The sequence below is a fragment of the Silene latifolia genome, chromosome 8 (genome assembly GCF_048544455.1).
Source record: "Silene latifolia isolate original U9 population chromosome 8, ASM4854445v1, whole genome shotgun sequence".
Taxonomy (NCBI): domain Eukaryota; kingdom Viridiplantae; phylum Streptophyta; class Magnoliopsida; order Caryophyllales; family Caryophyllaceae; genus Silene; species Silene latifolia.
Genome location: NC_133533.1, coordinates 42,042,897 through 42,062,278, shown reverse-complemented (window position 1 = coordinate 42,062,278; position 19,382 = coordinate 42,042,897).

The window sequence follows — 19,382 nt, the reverse complement described above, 5'->3', positions numbered from 1 at the left end:
ATTTTTGTGGGCCCATCTTTGGTGCGCCTCTTCCTTGGTGTTACATCGCATATTTGGTCCGTTTGACGATTATTCTTCACCCGGATCCGCATTTTCTAAGCCAACTGCCGACTATCGTACATTATTTATTGCTTCCAAGACCTTGTTTGTCACAACGTGCAAGTATTTTCTGACAGGTGTTTCGACACGCCTTTGTTATGTTTCCCCAGCGAGAGTAAGCGGATAGACAATCCCTCCCGAGACATGGAGATGAGTTCCCGATAAGGTTTCTCCACGAGAGTTCACGACATACAATCGTCCTTCTCAAGTTCTTCTGAAGTTTATTTGAAGACGACCCAAGCAGATTTCTCCTAGCAGTTCCCGCCTGTGTCCTGCTACTCATGATATTTCTTGTTTCCCCACGGAGCGCGATAAAGGCGTCGTTCTCCAGAAGTTCCCAGACCAGCAGAGTTCTTACACTCGAGCCTTACTTACCCCTTAGTTTGAAATTATATTTGGCCTCCTTCCCATTGATGCTTTCCTTTAGGGTCCCACACCCTAGCACAAATCTTTATATATCCCTTTAGCTTTTACGCTATCCTTTAGCTCTTACGCTATCCTTTAGCTCCTACGCTTAATCTTAGCTCCTACGCTTAACCTTAGCTCCTATGCACCTCCAGAAGCATCTCGAGAAGAAGTCTCAGGTATGATCTCTTCTTATAGCTGGCGAGCTTCCTTACGTAGTCTAATGGACTTTAAACGACCCTCCCCGATAGTCGACAGACTCTAAAATGTTGCCGACAACAGGTCCTTGGTTCAGACCCCTTGAGCCGCCTCGCGTCGCCATAATCGTCAGGTTATAATCTTCGATTGACCTGATGGCTATACTTTGACTTTCGCCTTGTCCAAGCCTCAGTCAAAGTGAGGGCTCTGTAGACACCTCATTTCTACACCTCCCGCAAACCACCCAGTGATGATTGGGCCGCATGTTTGGTACGCGGAACGATTTGTGACAGTTCATAAGTTTTCCGCCAAGTGATTGCTCAAACACTGATGTCTACCTCTTAAATGTCATCTACGCGCCGATACGGTCGTTTTGACAGTAATTAGAGTACATTTGGAGTCCGGTCCTAAAACCGTCTTCATTTTCTGATAACCGCTAAAATCCCGAGTCAGAATGTTCTGGAATGTTCCGGATATTTCTATTCCATATTTTTATAAATCTTTTGCAATCTTTTAGTCTTTGGTAAAGAATTTCCCGTAATATTCATACAAAATATTAAGGAAAATAAGATTAATCCGTTATTCCATAAATTAAACATGGAAATCTTTCTTCCGCAGGAGGAAACCACTTGGGAACAGATGCAGCAGGTGCTGCGCCTCTTCCAAGAGACGCAGTGACTGCTGCGCCTCTTCCCAAGTCCTTTTCTGCGTATTTTTCGTATCTTTTTTATATCTTTTCGAGATTCACTTCCAAAGTCTCTCCGAAAACCTTAGTTCTTCACGTGATTAGTATAAATAGGAGCCTTGGCTCCTCATATTTCTCACGCGAGTGTCCGCCCTTCTCTTCTCCCTTTGCATTCTAGACCACGTTCTTACTTTTTGGCGTCTACGTGCTTGAACTTTTGACCACGTAAGCTCGGATCCTTCTGAGTACCAGCCTCGTTTCCATGACCGACCAATTTGACCAACTCTACAATCAATCAACTTAATCAATCTTAATCGTTTTCCTTTTTCAAGGGCACTTTCATCTACATTCGAGTCGAGCATCACTAAACGTATACTTAGTCCATCTCGTTTCGTCAAACATGTAAGTCTGAGGGTGTAAATCTCTCTTTTATTTATTGTTATTTACTTTTTGTAATCATTAATGTAAGGTTTATGTCGAAAATACAATTAAAACCGATTTCTAAAAACCTTGTTTAAAACTTTTTTACGGATTATCAGAGGACAACCGTCGAGAAAGGACGCAGCAACTGCTGCGCCTCTTCGAAGGGACGCAGCACCTGCTGCGCCTCTTCGTGAGGCTGCCGCAGTTCCTGCTTCCTTTCTGCTTCCTTCGCCTTTTGTCAATTCGTTCGTTCTTTATTTTCTTTTGTTTGTTCATTGTTCTTTGACATGATTTAAGCATAATAATTCCAATATGTAATATATTGTTCATCATTTAACATATAGTTCATCGTTAAATTCCCGACTTAAATCCCATATAATCCAATATTTGCGGGTTTTCGTCATTAAATTCAATCCGGGTTGTAGAGATTCGATTCATTCATATTGAGTCTCTGGAATTCGATCTTTGATATATTTCCATCTGTTTATTCATCATTAGTCCATCATTAATTCGACATATTTAACCTAATTAGTTCACCTATGTTGTTAATCAATCCTTCGTTCATGTATTTAATTCGTTTACATTAGTTTTCATCCATGTTTATCGTTTTTATGACCTCGTTCACATGTAAATAATATGCTAATCACTTTCATCCGAGTCAACTGTTCATAATCGATCATTAAAATCACCAACGAATATTAACGAGTTGCGGTTCCGGCTTCACAGCCAGAACTCAACCCAGGAACAGACGCAGCAACTGTTGCGCCTCTTCCAAGGGACACAACTCTGCTGCACCTATTCCCGGTTGATTATGTCCCTGAACTCCCGTTTCTGCCTTGACCTAGTTTCTTAAGTGCGTATTTAATTAACTATTACTGGTATTATCACCCTAATTCCTGTTCGTTGATTCCTTTATTTATTCTTTCTCAAACCATCCGTTTTATATGTATTTTCGACATAAATCAACTAATCCCATTGTAATTATTGTAATTTTCTTTATTGTATTTATTGTATTTCATTTACTGTATTGCTTGTATGCCTTCACATGTAATTGAACTTAAATCCCGACTTTGACATTAATTGTATGCTAAAACTACATGTTTACCGACTTAGTCTAATTCTTCACATGTTAGGATCAAAACAATGGATGTTGCATTGCATGCATATAATCGTTAATATATCAAGTATAGACAACTTTCCTAATCATTAGTAGAGGCCGCTATCGAGGCGGGCGGGATTAGGTGTTCGATCAAAAGAGCTTCCTAATACGTACCCTCACCCCTTACTCCAGATCTCTGTGAACATCTGTGTTCATTGGCATCCACGAGAGTCATTCTAGACATAGAATGCTAAAGGTAATGAGTTCTTGGTGTTCATGTCACTACTTTGTGTCTTGACATGGCATGAGGTATTCGAACGGTTCCAATTGTTGGAGCTGGTGTCCTCCACAAATTAGTGTGATAACATTTGTAAATCTCTTACAGGTTCACAAGGGTATACTTCGTATATTTAATCAGTTGATTAACGTTTACCTAATAACGGTTGGCTTGCTAGAAAGTTTGACGTTATTATCATACAGATGGCGGTGATCAACTGGTCCCTAAAGGTCACACCTATAGGACATATTTGAGAAATGTGGTTATAGAAATATAATTACATTGATGCCCAAAATGACTAAAAAGTTAGTCAATGTGTTGACGAGATAATTATTTAATGAAAATTAAATAATATTAAGTTGAGACGAATTAATTGTCAATTCGTAAATTAAATATAATAAGTTATATTTAATTAAATATATATAAGGTTAGTTTAGACGAATTAATCTGTTAATTCGTAGTTAAAAATAATCAGTTGTATTTAATATCAACAAGTTGAATGTGTCATAGTGGTAATAGTGAGGGTACACAAGCCAAGAGGTCATGGGTTCGATCCTCACTAGATGACAATTTAACACACTTTATATATTTTTGGAAAGACCAAAATAAGGAAAATACACTCCTTATTTTCGGTCTGTTTGGCCGAAAATTAGGAGGTGATTTCTTTCTAAATTGATTTCGGATTTCGGTCTATATAAAAAGAAAGGTAGAGAATTATTTCTAACCTAATACTTTTTCTGACCTTGCCTCCTCTTTCTCAACACAAAACACAAAGACAATAAAATTTTACAGAAAATTTTAGATTGTTTTCTAGCATAATCAAAGGGCATATCTCAGATTGTCTTGGGTGCAACTAATAGGCGAATATCAGTTTTGATATTGTTCTTAGGCCAATTTTGCTAGGACCTGAGGTTAATTCTAAATCCTTTTACTTTTGTTTATGTATTTTATTTTATGACCTTAGATCATCTTTGTTAAATCGTTATAATCCTTCATGTTAAAGGGAAGTATACAGATTATTTCCCACAAGTGGTATCAGAGCACTAGGCTACGATTTTAATCTTGATGATTTTCATAAAAATTGTATGTAAACATAACCTGATTTTCGAAAAAATTAGGGTTTCCTTTTGTGATTCGAAATTTTTATTGTGCCGTTTTTTTTTCTTTTGTTTGATGATATATAACCAATTTCTATAGATCATATCATTGTTTTAATCGGTTAAAATTATCATATGAAGAATTTGGTAGATTTTGATTTAATGCAGATTAAGTTAAATTACATATAGTATCATCATGTCATTGATATAAGAATTCGTTTTTGCTATATAGTTTTTAGCATATACGATTTATCATGTTTGTTAATGTATTTGCTAAATCATGTCCTAATAGCAACTTAAACCTTTTCATCATATCTTTGAATTAGGGCATAAGTGCCGCAAAAGAAAAAAAAAGGAAGGGCGTTTTTAGGGTTTACCGAAAAAAAAAAAAAAAATTTGTTAATTTTTTTGTTTTTGGTAAACCGAGAAAAAGAAAAGAAAAAAATTAGGAAAGTTTTTTTTATTGCCTTTTGCCGAAAAAGATGGAGAAACTTTTTATGGAAAGTTTTTCCTTGTTTTTTTTTTCTATTTACCAAATTAAAATAGGAAAGGGGTTGTTTTTTTTATTTCAGCCGTGACTATTAAAAAAAAAAAAATTTTTTGTTTTTTTTTTGGCCGAGACATATTTAAAGCATTGGATTTTGTTTTTTTTTTATTTTGGCCAATTTGTTATTGTGAATCGGTTCACAATTTAATGATACCGAGTTATTTTAAAGCAGTTTAAAATTTTGACGGATAGAATTCATATTACAAGTTTAATATGGATTATGTATGAATTAATGTGATTAAATTGCGGAATTGTCACTTAATTTAATTTAAATAGGTGGTTTGGATAAATTAATCAACATAATTAATGTATTGTATTATGTATGTTTAATTTATTTTAGTTGATGCTTTTATTTTTGTTGAATGAATCGAATGAATGAATTTTATTTACGTATTTAATTTTGCAATCGGTTGTAATTTGTAATACTTAGTGTGGCCTTAGTCAATTATGTTTTCGTAATGAAGGAAACATAATTTTTATGTAATTATGAGATCTCGAATCTCCTTTATTTTAGTTTTGGGTTTTGAAATTAGAATGTAATTAATAGGTCAATTATGTAATTTTAATTATTGTAATTTCAAAGAAGACTAAAGATGAAGATTCAAGCTCACTCCCGCTACATGGATCAAGATGGAACATCAAGACAAGCTTCTCGGGTCCAAGGATGAATTCCAAACTTGTATTTATTGTTCATTTTGATAGGATAGGCCACACTAGGACTTTTACTGTATTTTTACATTTTTCATTGTATTGCTTTTCATTCACATGCTAGTAATTGCATCATATTCCGCCTAAAACCAAACCACCTACTACTAAAATGCATGAAAATTGACTCATATAGTTGTATGTTAGTTTTCATGAACATGCAGATGTCACTGTCTATAAGCCATCACTTTAGTTTAAATCATTATCGCATGCTAGATTATAGTTCACTTAAAATGAATTAAAAATAGTTGATGGGATCTTCCTCTAAAACCGGAAATTGAGATTAGTCTTTATAAGGGCAAACATCTATGAGTCCCTTCTTCGTCGGTAGGCCTAATATGACCCCTTCTACGTTGGGTAAGTAGTTGTGTTGACTTACTTTACATCAACATCATAGTCCGAAGAGTTTCTCGTGATTATGATGGACTAAAGATAGAATTTACAGAAATTTATCGACCAGGAATTCTAACGGTAGAATTAGCTAACATGTTAGCTTATCAATTTACAGAGAATTGAGTCTTGGGGTCATTTATATAATTCTTGAGGGAGGTCAATTGTATAAATGTTTTTGAGTCTTCGCGTTATGACATTAGTTCATTAGACTTAAAATAAAACGATGCATGCTTATTATTTTATTCTTCTTTCGCAGTGTAGAACACGCTAATTATCAATAATACTGTTACAACAAATGGCTGGAAATAACGCAATCCCAATGCTTAGTGCCACACTAGATCGTTCATCCTAGCTAAAAGTATTCATGGACCAAATGAATCAGTCCACGCGACTGAAGAATGATGGGTCCAACTTTGCGGACTGGGAGGCGGCACTACGGAATGCTGCCATTGCTGACGGTAAGCTCAGGTATTTAACTGAGCCAATACCGGTCAACCCAGGCCCAAATGCAGGAGCCAACGAGTCACTCGCTTATAGTGATTTCGTTATGGAAGCGGATGCGATAAAGAACGTACTCATCTTTGCAATGGAAACCAATTTGCAGAGACGCTTCATTGCTCAAGGTGCAAACAAGATTTTCACCACGCTCACTAACGAGTTCTCAAAGGCACCGAGAATCGTTACATATGAGCATACTTGTCGCTTCTTTGATGCGAAACTCCAGAAGGGCCAACCGGTTAGCCCACACATTCTTCACATGATTGAGAGTGTCGAGAAACTGGAGTCACTGAATTGTAGAATCAGTGAGAGCATTGTCATTGACCGAATGCTTCATTCTCTTCACGATGGTTTTGTCCTTTTCAGGGCGAACTACTACATGAATGACTTGAAAAAGAGTCCTCATGAGCTACACTCCCTTCTCGTACAGACCGAGAAGGATATGAAATTGAGTGGGAGCATAAAGCAGGATGTTCTCACGATTCACAACAAGAGTAAAGGTAAGGGCAAGGCTCATGGCGTCCTAGCTGTAGGTAAGCCAAAGTTTAAGAAGCCAGGAAACGGTAAGAGTGCGCCTGGTGAGACTAGTGGCTCACAGGGCAAGACAAAGAGCAAGGGCGGTGACATAGAGTGCCACCATTGTCACAAGACTGGACATTGGAGGAGGAACTGTCCCGTCTACCGTGAGGACATCAAGGCAGGCCGCGTCGTTCCTGTTGGTATGTCATCTTATATTCATATGATTGAGATTAACCATGCAAGTTTCGGAACTTAGGTACTAGATACTGGTTGTGGTTCTCATCTGTGTAATCATTTGCAGGGCCTAAAGAACATCATACCTCTCGAAAAAGGTGATGTGGACCTGCGAGTCGGGAATGGAGCACGAGTTCTTCGCCTCGAAGGGAACATATGTAATCCAACTCCCTAGTGGTTTTGAGTTATCTTTAAATAACTGTTACTATGTACCCAGTTTATCTAAGAATATTATTTCTGTTTCCGTACTTGCTAAAGACGGTTTTACATTTTCAATAAAGGATAATAGTTGTATTTTCTCTTTTAATGAAATGATTTATGGCAAAGCAGTTTCCATGAACTGAATTTATATCTTAGATCAAACCACGTAAGTATTACACATGAATAATAAGAAATTAAATGTTGGTGACAAAGATCAAACTTATCTATGGCATTGTTGAATGGGACACATAAATGAGAAACGCGTAAAGAAACTCGTCGATAATGGGACTATTCCTTCATTCGGATTTTCTGCATATGGCACGTGTGAATCATGTCTCATTGGCAAGATGACTCGAATTTCCTTCAAAGGTGCTGGAATGCGCGCTAGTGACCTATTAGGACTCATACATACGGACGTATGTGGACCTATGTCAATTACCGCTAGAGATGGCTATAGATATTTTATCACTTTCACGGACGATTTGAGTAGATACGGATATGTCTACTTAATGAAGCATAAAAGTGAGTCCTTTGAGAAATTCAAGGAATACCAGAATAGGGTACAGAACCAACTGGGTAGAAAGATTAAAGCACTCCATTCAGATCGGGGTGGCGAATATCTTTCAAATGAGTTTGATCAACACCTGAAAAACTGTGGAATCGCTCTATAGTTAACTCCACCCGGAACACCTCAATTAAATGGTGTGTCCGAACGGAGAAATCGAACCTTACTTGATATGGTTCGATCCATGATGAGTCACACCGTAGTGCCTGATTCATTATGGGGTTATGCTCTTTTATCAGCTGCTCTTATACTTAACCGAAGTCCGTCTAAAGCTGCCGACAAGACTCCATATGAAATGTGGAAGGGAACGGTACCTAACTTGTCCTTTATTCGGGTTTGGGGCTGCAAGGCTTATGTCATGTGGAGACACGAGGATAAGCTCGGCCCGCGATCGGTCAAGACATACTTTATAGGTTATCCAAAAGGAACATTTAGTCATTACTTCTATTCGCCTACCGAACATCGAGTATTTGTTGCTGCTAGTGCGACGTTCTTAGAGAAAGAATTTCTCGAGAACAAATCAAGTAATAGAACCTTCGAGCTGTCGGAGATTCCAGAACCAACAACCGAGGAACAGATGGAGGAAGCTGTACCTCCAACTGATGATACGGTTAATATTCCCTGAGGAACCTTGGGAGGTCGGGTAGAGACTCTCATCCTCCGGACAGATACATTGGTATGGTCGAGGAGAATGATGTTTTACTTCTAGAAAGTAATGAACCCGCAACCTATAAAGGTGCTATGGCCTGTTCCGACTCAAAGCTATGGCTCGAAGCCATGCAATCCGAGATGGACTCTATGTATGAGAATAACGTATGGGATCTAGTTGATTTACCTAATAAGGTAAAACCTCTACAGTGCAAATGGCTTTACAAAATAAAGCGTTCTGTAGACGCGCAACCAGATATCTATAAGGCACGACTTGTGGCAAAAGGTTTCACTCAAGTGCAAGGATTGCATTATGATGAGATTTTTGCACCTGTAGTCATGCTACGTTCCATTCGGATAATCTTAGCGATTGCCGCATTTCATGATTATGAGATTTGGCAAATGGATGTGAAAACCGCCTTCTTAAACGGTTATTTGGAGGAAGAGTTGTACATGGTGCAACCCGAAGGTTTCATAGATCCTAAACATCCTAAGAAAGTATGCAAGCTTAAGCGTTCCATTTATGGACTTAAGCAAGCTTCTCGGAGTTGGAATCATCATTTCGACAAAGTGATAAAAGAGTATGGTTTCACCCGATCGGTCGAAGAACCATGCTTATATATCAAGTCGAGTGGGAGCAAGATTGTATTCTTGATATTGTATATCGATGACATACTCCTGATTGGGAATGACATTCCTCTCCTATCTTCGGTTAAAGAATGGTTGAAGAACCATTTCCAGATGAAAGATCTGGGTGAGGCACAACGTATTTTGGGAATCCGTATCTACCGAGATAGATCACGACGGACGTTATCACTTAGTCAGGAATCTTATCTAGATAAGGTTCTTGAGAGGTTCAGCATGACCAACTCCAAGAAGGGGAACCTTCCTATGACGACTGGGATGCAGTTGAGCAAGTCACAGTCACCCACGATGCCTGAAGGTATTGAGCGCATGAGTCGTGTTCCTTATGCTTCTGCAATAGGATCGATCATGTATGCCATGATATGCACACGTCCAAACGTGGCATATGCATTGAGTATGACGAGTCGGTACCAAAAGACTCCAGATGAGACACACTGGATAGTAGTCAAAAATATCTTCAAGTACCTACGGAGGACTAAGGATTGGGTACTGACTTATGGAGGCGATACTAAGCTATGCGCAACCGATTCTGTGAGATGCTAGCTTCCAAACGGATCGAGATGATTCAAAATCTCGGTCCGGGTTCGTCTTCACTCTTAATGGTCTTTGCGGTCACTGGAAGAGTTCCAAACAGAGTGTTGTAGCAGATTCTACTACTGAATCCGAGTACTATACCGCTTCGGAGGCAGCAAAGGAAGCGATATGGATGCGTCAATTCTTACAAGGGCTTTCGGTAGTTCCTAGTTCGAATGACCCGATCACCATCTATTGTGACAATAGAGGTGCCATCTTCCAGGATAAGGAGCCAAAGTCTAGCAACAAATCTAGACATGTACTTCGGAAGGCTCACCTGATCCGTGATTACGTGGAGCAAGAAGAGATAGTGATTGACAAGATTGCGACGGATGATAACATCGCAGATCCTCTCACCAAACCGTTGAATTATGATAAGCATGTAGGGCATGTTAATTCCATGGGAATTAAACATGTTCCTAAGTTGCAGTACTTGATTATGGATTTGATACATTATCTTTTTCATATATTATTTACAACTTCATCGTATTATATATAATATTTTTGTTTTTCATGTGGATTGTACTGACAACATTGAACGCCACAAAGTGAACTGAATTACATTATATTTGTTTAGGTCCGTAATCGCCAATGTGAGCTGATAACTCCGGCTATTATATTGTGCAGTCGATTGATGGTGGGTTCAACGAGCCATAAGTTAAACGGTTGACTAATCGATCACAGATACGAGATTATGACGATACCTCGTAGGATAATTTTTTTATTTGTGACAACGTAATGGAGTCCTAAATGTGTTATAACATTCGGTGCCAGGTCGTGGATAGGACATCTATTGTGTACCTAGAGTCGATTCTTTTGACTATCAACTGTCTCTTGACATTAAGGCAGTCTTTGGGTGACTTTGGTTTCTTTCTCACGATCTACCGTGAATCGGGGCTAAGTAGATTTTTTTCGGGTCATTTCATCTTTGTGCTTACATCGCAAGATTTGAGTTGAGAAAAATATCCATCCCTTATCAGGTATAGTTATTTCTCAGGGCCACTCGAGGAGTTGTAACTGAAATGCATGGCCATGCTCGAATGTTGATTCGTTTATCAGTTAAGTTACTCTCTAGTCGGGAAAACCACTCTTGATACTGATCGCTTGTAAAATACGACCTTTGTGAATTCGGATTTGCAAATTGTTTTACATTGAGTGGGAGAAATTTTAAAGGATATGAGAATCGGTTATAGCACATACACTTGTGAGGACAAGTGGGAGTTTGTTGGAGCTGGTGTCCTCCACAAATTAGTGTGATAACATTTGTAAATCTCTTACAAGTTCACAAGGGTATACTTCGTATATTTAATCAGTTGATTAACGTTTACCTAATAATGGTTGGCTTGCTAGAAAGTTTGACGTTATTATCATACAGATGGCGGTGATCAACTGGTCCCTAAAGGTCACACCTATAGGACGTATTTGAGAAATGTGGTTATAGAAATATAATTACATTGATGCCCAAAATGACTAAAAAGTTAGTCAATGTGTTGATGAGATAATTATTTAATGAAAATTAAATAATATTAAGTTGAGACGAATTAACTGTCAATTCGTAAATTAAATATAATAAGTTATATTTAATTAAATATATATAAGGTTAGTTTGGACGAATTAATCTGTTAATTCGTAGTTAAATATAATCAATTGTATTTAATATCAATAAGTTGAATGTGTCATAGTGGTAATAGTGAGGGTACACAAGCCAAGAGGTCATGGGTTCGATCCTCACTAGATGACAATTTAACACACTTTATATATTTTTGGAAAGACCAAAATAAGGAAAATACACTCCTTATTTTCGGTCTATTTGGCCGAAAATTAGGAGGTGATTTCTTTCCTCATTGATTTCGGATTTCGGTCTATATAAAAAGAAAGGTAGAGAATTATTTCTAACCTAATACTTTTTCTGACCTTGCCTCCTCTTTCTCAACACAAAACACAAAGACAATAAAATTTTACAGAAAATTTTAGATTGATTTCTAGCATAATCAAAGGGCATATCTCAGATCGTCTTGGGTGCAACTAATAGGCGAATATCAGTTTTGATATTGTTCTTAGGCCAATTTTGCTAGGACCTGAGGTTAATTCTAAATCCTTTTACTTTTGTTTATGTATTTTATTTTATGACCTTAGATCATCTTTGTTAAATCGTTATAATCCTTCATGTTAAAGGGAAGTATACAGATTATTTCCCACACCAATTTCCCATAAAAATTGGTGGCGACTCCACAAATGCAAACGCTTGTTCTCTCAAGCGCCCCCGTGGGCCCATGTCCATATATTTGCTTTTCTGGGGCATGTGATCTCTAAGGATGGGGTAGCTGTGGATCCGACAAAGATTGAGGCAGTGACCAAGTGGGAAGCACCAAAGAATGTTGCTGAGATCAGGAGTTTCTTAGGTTTAGCTGGATATTACAGACGGTTCGTGAAGGATTTCTCCAAGATTGCTAGACCTATGACAGCGTTGATGAGGAAAAAGAACAGGTTTCGTTGGGATTAGAGTTGTGAGACGGCGTTCCAAACGTTAAAGGAGCGTTTGACCACAGCTCCTATCTTAGCACTGCCTGAAGGGAGTGAGAACTTTGAGGTTTATACAGATGCCTCAAAGAATGGGTTGGGATGTGTGTTGATGCAGAACGGTAAAGTCATTGCCTATGCTTCTAGGCAATTGAAGCTTTATGAGGAGAATTATCCTACACACGATCTAGAGTTAGGTGCAGTGGTGTTTGCTCTCAAGATTTGGAGACATTACCTTTATGGGGCGACCTTTAAGGTATTTTCGGATCACAAGAGACTCAAGTACATCTTAACTCAAAAGGAGTTGAACATGAGACAGAGGAGGTGGATGGAGTTGATTGGTGATTATGAGATGGATATTATCTACCATGAAGGGAAATCCAACGTTGTTGTTGATGCCTTGAGCAGGAAGAGTGTACATTCTTTGTGTACAGCTTTATCTTTGATGAGGTTGAGAGACGAGGTGGGGAAGTTTGGGATACATATGATGTAACACCCCGCACTTTCCTTATATTTTTAAATAAACTTTTAAGCGATTTTTATTAAATAATTATTATTTAAAGCTTATTTTCATAAAATATAGCCGTAGCCGTGTAACGGTAATAATAGTGTAGATTTTAATAATATTATTCTCCGACTCGAGTTATAGTAGACTTGGGACGAAAATTCTAGTGGATACCGACTCATTTTGAGTTATTGGGCTTAACTTGACTCATGGGCCTTTTTCCCCTCTTTTCTCTACACAAAACCTCAACTAAACCCTCACAACTTCATCTCCCTCACTTGTAATTTCTGAAATTTCCCAACAACCACCCCACCATTGTTGAACCTTCCCTTACTAACCCTAAAATCACCATATCTCACTCAATTCTTCACCAATCTCGTTCCTTTTCGCGCCATTCTCTTCCTTTTCTCATTTCCCTTCTTTCTAAGTAAGAAAGTTGCCATCTTTTCCTCTATTTCGAAATTCTCATCTTACAAGGATGTGGATTCTTGACTTAATACCTTTGTTTTTGTGTTTAGGGGAGAACTTGGACAACCCGGAGGAGGATAGCTACATCATTGACGAGTCTTTAGAAGATTGAAGTGCAAAAAGGTAACGGTGATGGGTTACTCGACTTTTATGTTAAAATTGTGTGAATTATGTAGTATTAAACTCATATGAATGTTAAATTTGGTGTCTTTCATGCCTTGGGGTGATTTGGTGTTGAGTAGATGACTTGTATGATGATCCTCACATGTTTAATGAGTAATTTCATGCCTTGTTCTAATATGGTGAAATATGAGATTGTATTAAAGGAATCCTCTCATAATCACATGATTAAACTTCTTTTTAATGATTAATGAACAACCCCATATGTTAATTACATCTTCAAAGTGGTAATTTTATGAGTATTCATCATATTGGAGAAGTATGAGATGATTAAATGAAAGATAGTTGAATTTGGAGGACTTTGGATGTTGTTCATTGTTGTTTTCGTGTACAGGGTGTCCCTGCCGGTGGGCCGGCAGCCGGCCTGCCAACCGGCAGCGAGACCATGCCTCCCCGAGTTGAAAAACAAGGGGAATTAGTATTTGTATGACTTTTTAGGTGGGCCGTGCAGCCCGGTCTACCAACCGTGCAAAGCACCTCTTGTGTTTATTTAAGTTCAATGTATGTCCCCGCCGGTGGACCGCAAATCGGTCTACCAAACCGGCAGCGAGGACAAATGCAATTTGGTGTCTTTTATAGCTGGGTGTGTTCCCTGCCGGTGGGCGGCGTGGTCTACCAAGCAAAACACACACATCAAGATTTTTACTTTGTTTCATCTTTAGCGAGTGTTCCCTGCCGGTGGGCGGCGGAGGTGGTCTACCGGCAAAACACACACATCAGTACTTTTACTTTGTTTCATCTTTAGCGGTGTTCCCTGTAGGTGGGCAATGGCGGCGGTCTACCCAAGCAAAACACACACATCAAAGCATTTTTACCTTGTTTCACCTTGCGGCGGGTATCCTTTGCCGGTGGGCAGCGTAGGGTGCCCACACCGGCAGAGTGCACCTAATATTGTTTTACTCCTATACTTTATGCATGCCTCACATGAATTGTTTACGTTATGTTTGGGTAACCTTTGTTGCTCGTAATTGTGGACCAAGTGTGACTTTTACATTGTGAGACTACTTGACAATACCTTATTAGCCTTTTCGGACCTTTGGATACGAGTGCGTACCATGTTTCCGGATTAGGATACCCTTCCGCCTTTCTTCGGACCTTTGGATACGAGTGCGTGCCATGTTTCCGATTAGAGGTTACTCGACCTTTGGATACGAGTGCGTGCCATGTTTCGAGTCTTGGATACGATTTGGTATCGTTTGTCGAATCGGGTGTCGTCCATCCCGAGAGTCTGGATCCAGGTTTAGACTAGGACCGTATTATGATCGTCGTCCTACCAAGAGGTTGGAGTCTAGAGGGTTGTCTTGTTTGAGTCTATACTTTGTAATTTGTCTTACATTTGGGTTGAGTCAATATTTGACCGTTGGACCTAATTATTCTTCTCACATTTATGCATAACTACTCTTATTGCATTTTGTATATTAATCATGATTCCCTTGTCACCGTAAGTGTTTATTCTTATACTTGTTTATTTAATTACATTCCTAATTACTTGTATTTTGACATATTGTGGCTGGGAGAACCCTGAGTTACTCCCCACTGACTGTGGCTTTCATATTTATTATGAATGACAGGTTGGTGATGAAGCTTAAGTGGGCAAGACCGTGTGAGCTAGCGAGTTCTTACCTTGGACCTTATTTAGTTATCACATAATAGACTCACCTACTTTTCGAATCTACGTTAATTCGTGGGATATCTTTTCCCCAATAAACAGACTTGTATTGTAAACTTAAAGCTAACTATCTAAACTTATTTATCGTGTTGGTGATACCTCGCGTTGGACTTCATTAGAAGTCTTAAAAGTTTTCAAAATCTCGTGTTTCCGCCACGATTTACTAGTTATATTTAGTTGCCTCAACGAGGGGTGTCACATATGATGCATAGAGGGGATGCCATGGGAGATTTGACAGTGCAGCCTGATCTTTATGATGATATTCGTGGTAAACGGGCTTTAGACCCTAAGATGGTGGAGTGGAGAACTGGAGTAGAGAAAGGGACAGTGTCTAGATTCTCTATTCATTCAGATGGTAGTTTAAGGTTTGATGGGAGGTGGTGTGTCCCTAATGATGAGGAGCTGAAAAAGACACTCATGACAGAGGCACATTGTACACCATATTCAGTACATCCAGGTGGTGACAAGCTATACAAGGATTTAAAGAACACGTTCTGGTGGCCTGGGATGAAGAAAGAGACAGCTGAGTTTGTGGCCCGTTGTTTAACATGCCAGAGAGTTAAAGGGGAACAACGACGACCACAAGGTAGGATTCAGTCTTTAGAGGTACCTGAGTGGAAGTGGGAATCCATTTCTATGGATTTTATCGTGGGTTTGCCAAAGAGTCAATAGGGTAACAACATGATATGGGTTATAGTGGATCGACTGACCAAGTCAGCTCATTTTGTTCCAATAAAAGATACATGGACTAAAGCACAGTTAGCATCGGCTTATCGGAAGAATGTGCTGAAGTTACATGGGGTGCCTAAGGACATAGTATTTGACAGAGATGCGAGATTTATCTCAAGGTTTTGGAAAGAGTTGCAGGAATCTTTGGGAACAACTTTGAAGATGAGTACAACATTTCATCCTGCGACAGACGGTCAGACCAAGAGAACAATCAAGACTCTTGAGAATATGTTACGAGCTTGTGTGATGGATTTTAGTGGTAGCTGGTGTGGACATGGGACCATGGGGGCGCTTGGGAGAACAAGCGTATGCATTTGTGGAGTCGCCACCAATTTTATGGGAAATTGGAACCGTTCGAATACCTCATGCCATGTCAAGACACAAAGTAGTGACATGAACACCAAGAACTCATTATCCTTAGCATTCTATGTCTAGAATGACTCTCGTGGATGCCAATGAACACGGATGTTCACAGAGATCTTGAGTAAGGGGTGAGGGTACAGATTAGGAAGCTCTTTTAATCGAACACCTAATCCCGCCCGCCTCGATAGCGGCCTCTACTAATGATTAGGGAAGTTTATCTATACTCGATATATTGTCGATTATATGCATGCAATGCAACATCCATTGGATTAATCCTAGCATGTGAGAATTAACTAAGTCGGTGAACCAGTAATTTATCATACAATTGGGTCAAAGTAGAGATTTAAGTTCAATTACATGCGAAGGCATACAAACAATATGATAATAAAAATGCAATAATAAAATAAATAAAATTACAGTAATTACATCGGATTTATGATCTATGTCGAAAATACCTTTAAAACGGATAATTTGATAAAGAAAGAATAAATAAATGAACGAACAGAAATTAAGGCGATAATACGAATAAAAGTTAAATTAAATACGTATAAATTAGGTCAAGGCAAAACGGGAGTTCAGAGACAGAAGTCAACCTGGAACAGGCGCAGCAGAGCTGCGCCCTCTGCAAGAGGCGCAGCAGTTGCTGCATCTGTTCCAAGGCTGAGTTCTGGCTGTGAAGCCGGAACTGCAAATTAGTAGTATTCGTCGGTGATTTTAATGATTGATTACGATATTCGACTCGGATGAAAGTGATTTAATACATTAATTACATGTGAATGAGTCATAAAAACGATAAAACATGGATGAAACGAATGTAAACGAATTAAATACATGAACGAAGGATTGATTAATGACATAGGTGAACTAACTAGGTTAAATATGACGAATTAATGATGGACTAATGATGAATAAACAGATGGAAATATATCAAAGATCGAATTCCAGCGACTCAATATGAATGAATCGAATCTCTACAACCCGGATTGAATTTAATGACGAAAACCCGCAAATATTGGATTATAAGGGATTTAAGTCGGGAATTTAACGATGAACTATATGTTAAATGATGAATAATATATTACATATTGGAATTATTATGCTTAAATCATGTCAAAGAACAATGAACAAACAAAAGAAAATAAAGAACGAACGAATTGACAAAAGATGAAGGAAGAAGAAAGGAAGCAGGAACTGCGACAACCTCACGAAGAGGCGCAGCAGGTGCTGCGTCCCTTCGAAGAGGCGCAGCAGGTGCTGCGTCCTTTCTCGACGGTTGTTCTCTGATAATCCGTAAAAAGGTTTTCAACAAGGTTTTTAGAAATCGGTTTTAATTGTATTTTCGACATAAACCTTACATTAATGATTACAAATTAAATAACAATAAATAAAAGAGAGATTTACACCCTCAGACTTACATGTTTGACGAAACGAGATGGACTAAGTATACGTTTAGTAATGCTCGACTCGAATGTAGATGAAAGTGCCCTCGTAAGAGGAAAACGATTAAGATTGATTAAGTTGATTGATTGTGGAGTTGGTCAAATTGGTCGGTCATGCAAACGAGGCTGGTGCTCAGAAGGATACGAGCTTACGTGGTCGAAAGTTCAAGCACGTAGACGCCAAAAAGTAAGAACGTGGTCTAGAATGCAAAGGGAGAAGAGAAGGGCGGACACTCGCGTGAGAAATATGAGGAGCAAAGGCTCCTATTTATACTAATCACGTGAAGAACTAGGGTTTTCGGAGAGACTTTGGAAGTGAATCTCGAAAAGATATGAAAATGATACGAAAAATACAAAGAAAAGGACTTGGGAAGAGGCGCAACAGTCACTGCGTCTCTTGGAAGAGGCGCAGCAGTCCTGTGGAAGAAAGATTTCCGTGTTTAATTTATGGAATAACATATTAATCTTATTTTCTTTAATATTTTGTATGAATATTACGGGAAATTCTTTACCAAAGACTAAAAGATTGGAAAAGATTTATAAAAATATGGAATAGAAATATCCGGAACATTCCAGAACATTCTGACTCGGGATTTTAGCGGTTATCAGAAAATGAAGACGGTTTTAGGCCCGGACTCCAAATATACTCTAATTACTGTCAAAACGACTGTATCGGCGCGTAGATGACATTTAAGAGGTAGACATCAGTGTTTGAGCAATCACTTGACGATAAACTTACGAACTGTCACAAATCGTTCCGCGTACCAAACATGCGGCCCAATCATCACCGGGTGGTTTGCGGGAGGTGCAGAAATGAGGTGTCTGCAGAGCCCCCACTTTGACCGAGGCTTGGACAAGGCGAAAGTCAAAGTATAGCCATCAGGTCAATCAAAGATTACAACCTGACGACTATGGCGACGCGAGGCGGCTCAAGGGGTCTGAACCAAGGACCTGTCATCGGGAACATTTTAGAGTCTGTCGACTATCGGGGAGGGTCGTTTAAAGTCCATTAGACTACGTAAGGTAGCTCGCCAGCCATAAGAAGAGATCATACCTGAGACTTCTTCTCGAGATGCTTCGGGAGGTGCATAGTAGCTAAGGTTAAGCGTAGGAGCTAAGATTAAGCGTAGGAGCTAAAGTATAGCGTAAGAGCTAAAGGATAGCGTAAGAGCAAAAGGAATATATAAGGATTTGTGCTAGGGTGTGGGACCCTAAAGGAAAGCATCAATGGGAAGGAGGCCAAATATAATTTCAAACTAAGGGGTAAGTAAGGCTCGAGTGTAAGAACTCTGCTGGTCTGGGAACTTCTGGAGAACGACGCCTTTATCGCGCTCCGTGGGGAAACAAGAAATATCGTGAGTAGCAAGACACAGGCGGGAACTGCTGGGAGAAATCTGCTTGGGTTGTCTTCAAACAAACTTCATAAGAACTTGAGAAGGACGATTGTATGTCGTGAACTCTCGTGGGGAAACCTTTTCGGGAACTCATCTCCATGTCTCGAGAGGGATTGTCTATCCGCTTACTCTCGCTGGGGAAACATAATGAAGACGTGTCGAAACACCTGTCAGAAAAATACTTGCTCGTTGTGACAAACAAGGTCTTGGAAGCAATAAATAATGTACGATAGTCTGCAGTTGGCTTAGAAAATGCGGATCCGGGTGAAGAATAATCGTCAAACGGACCAAATATGTGATGTAA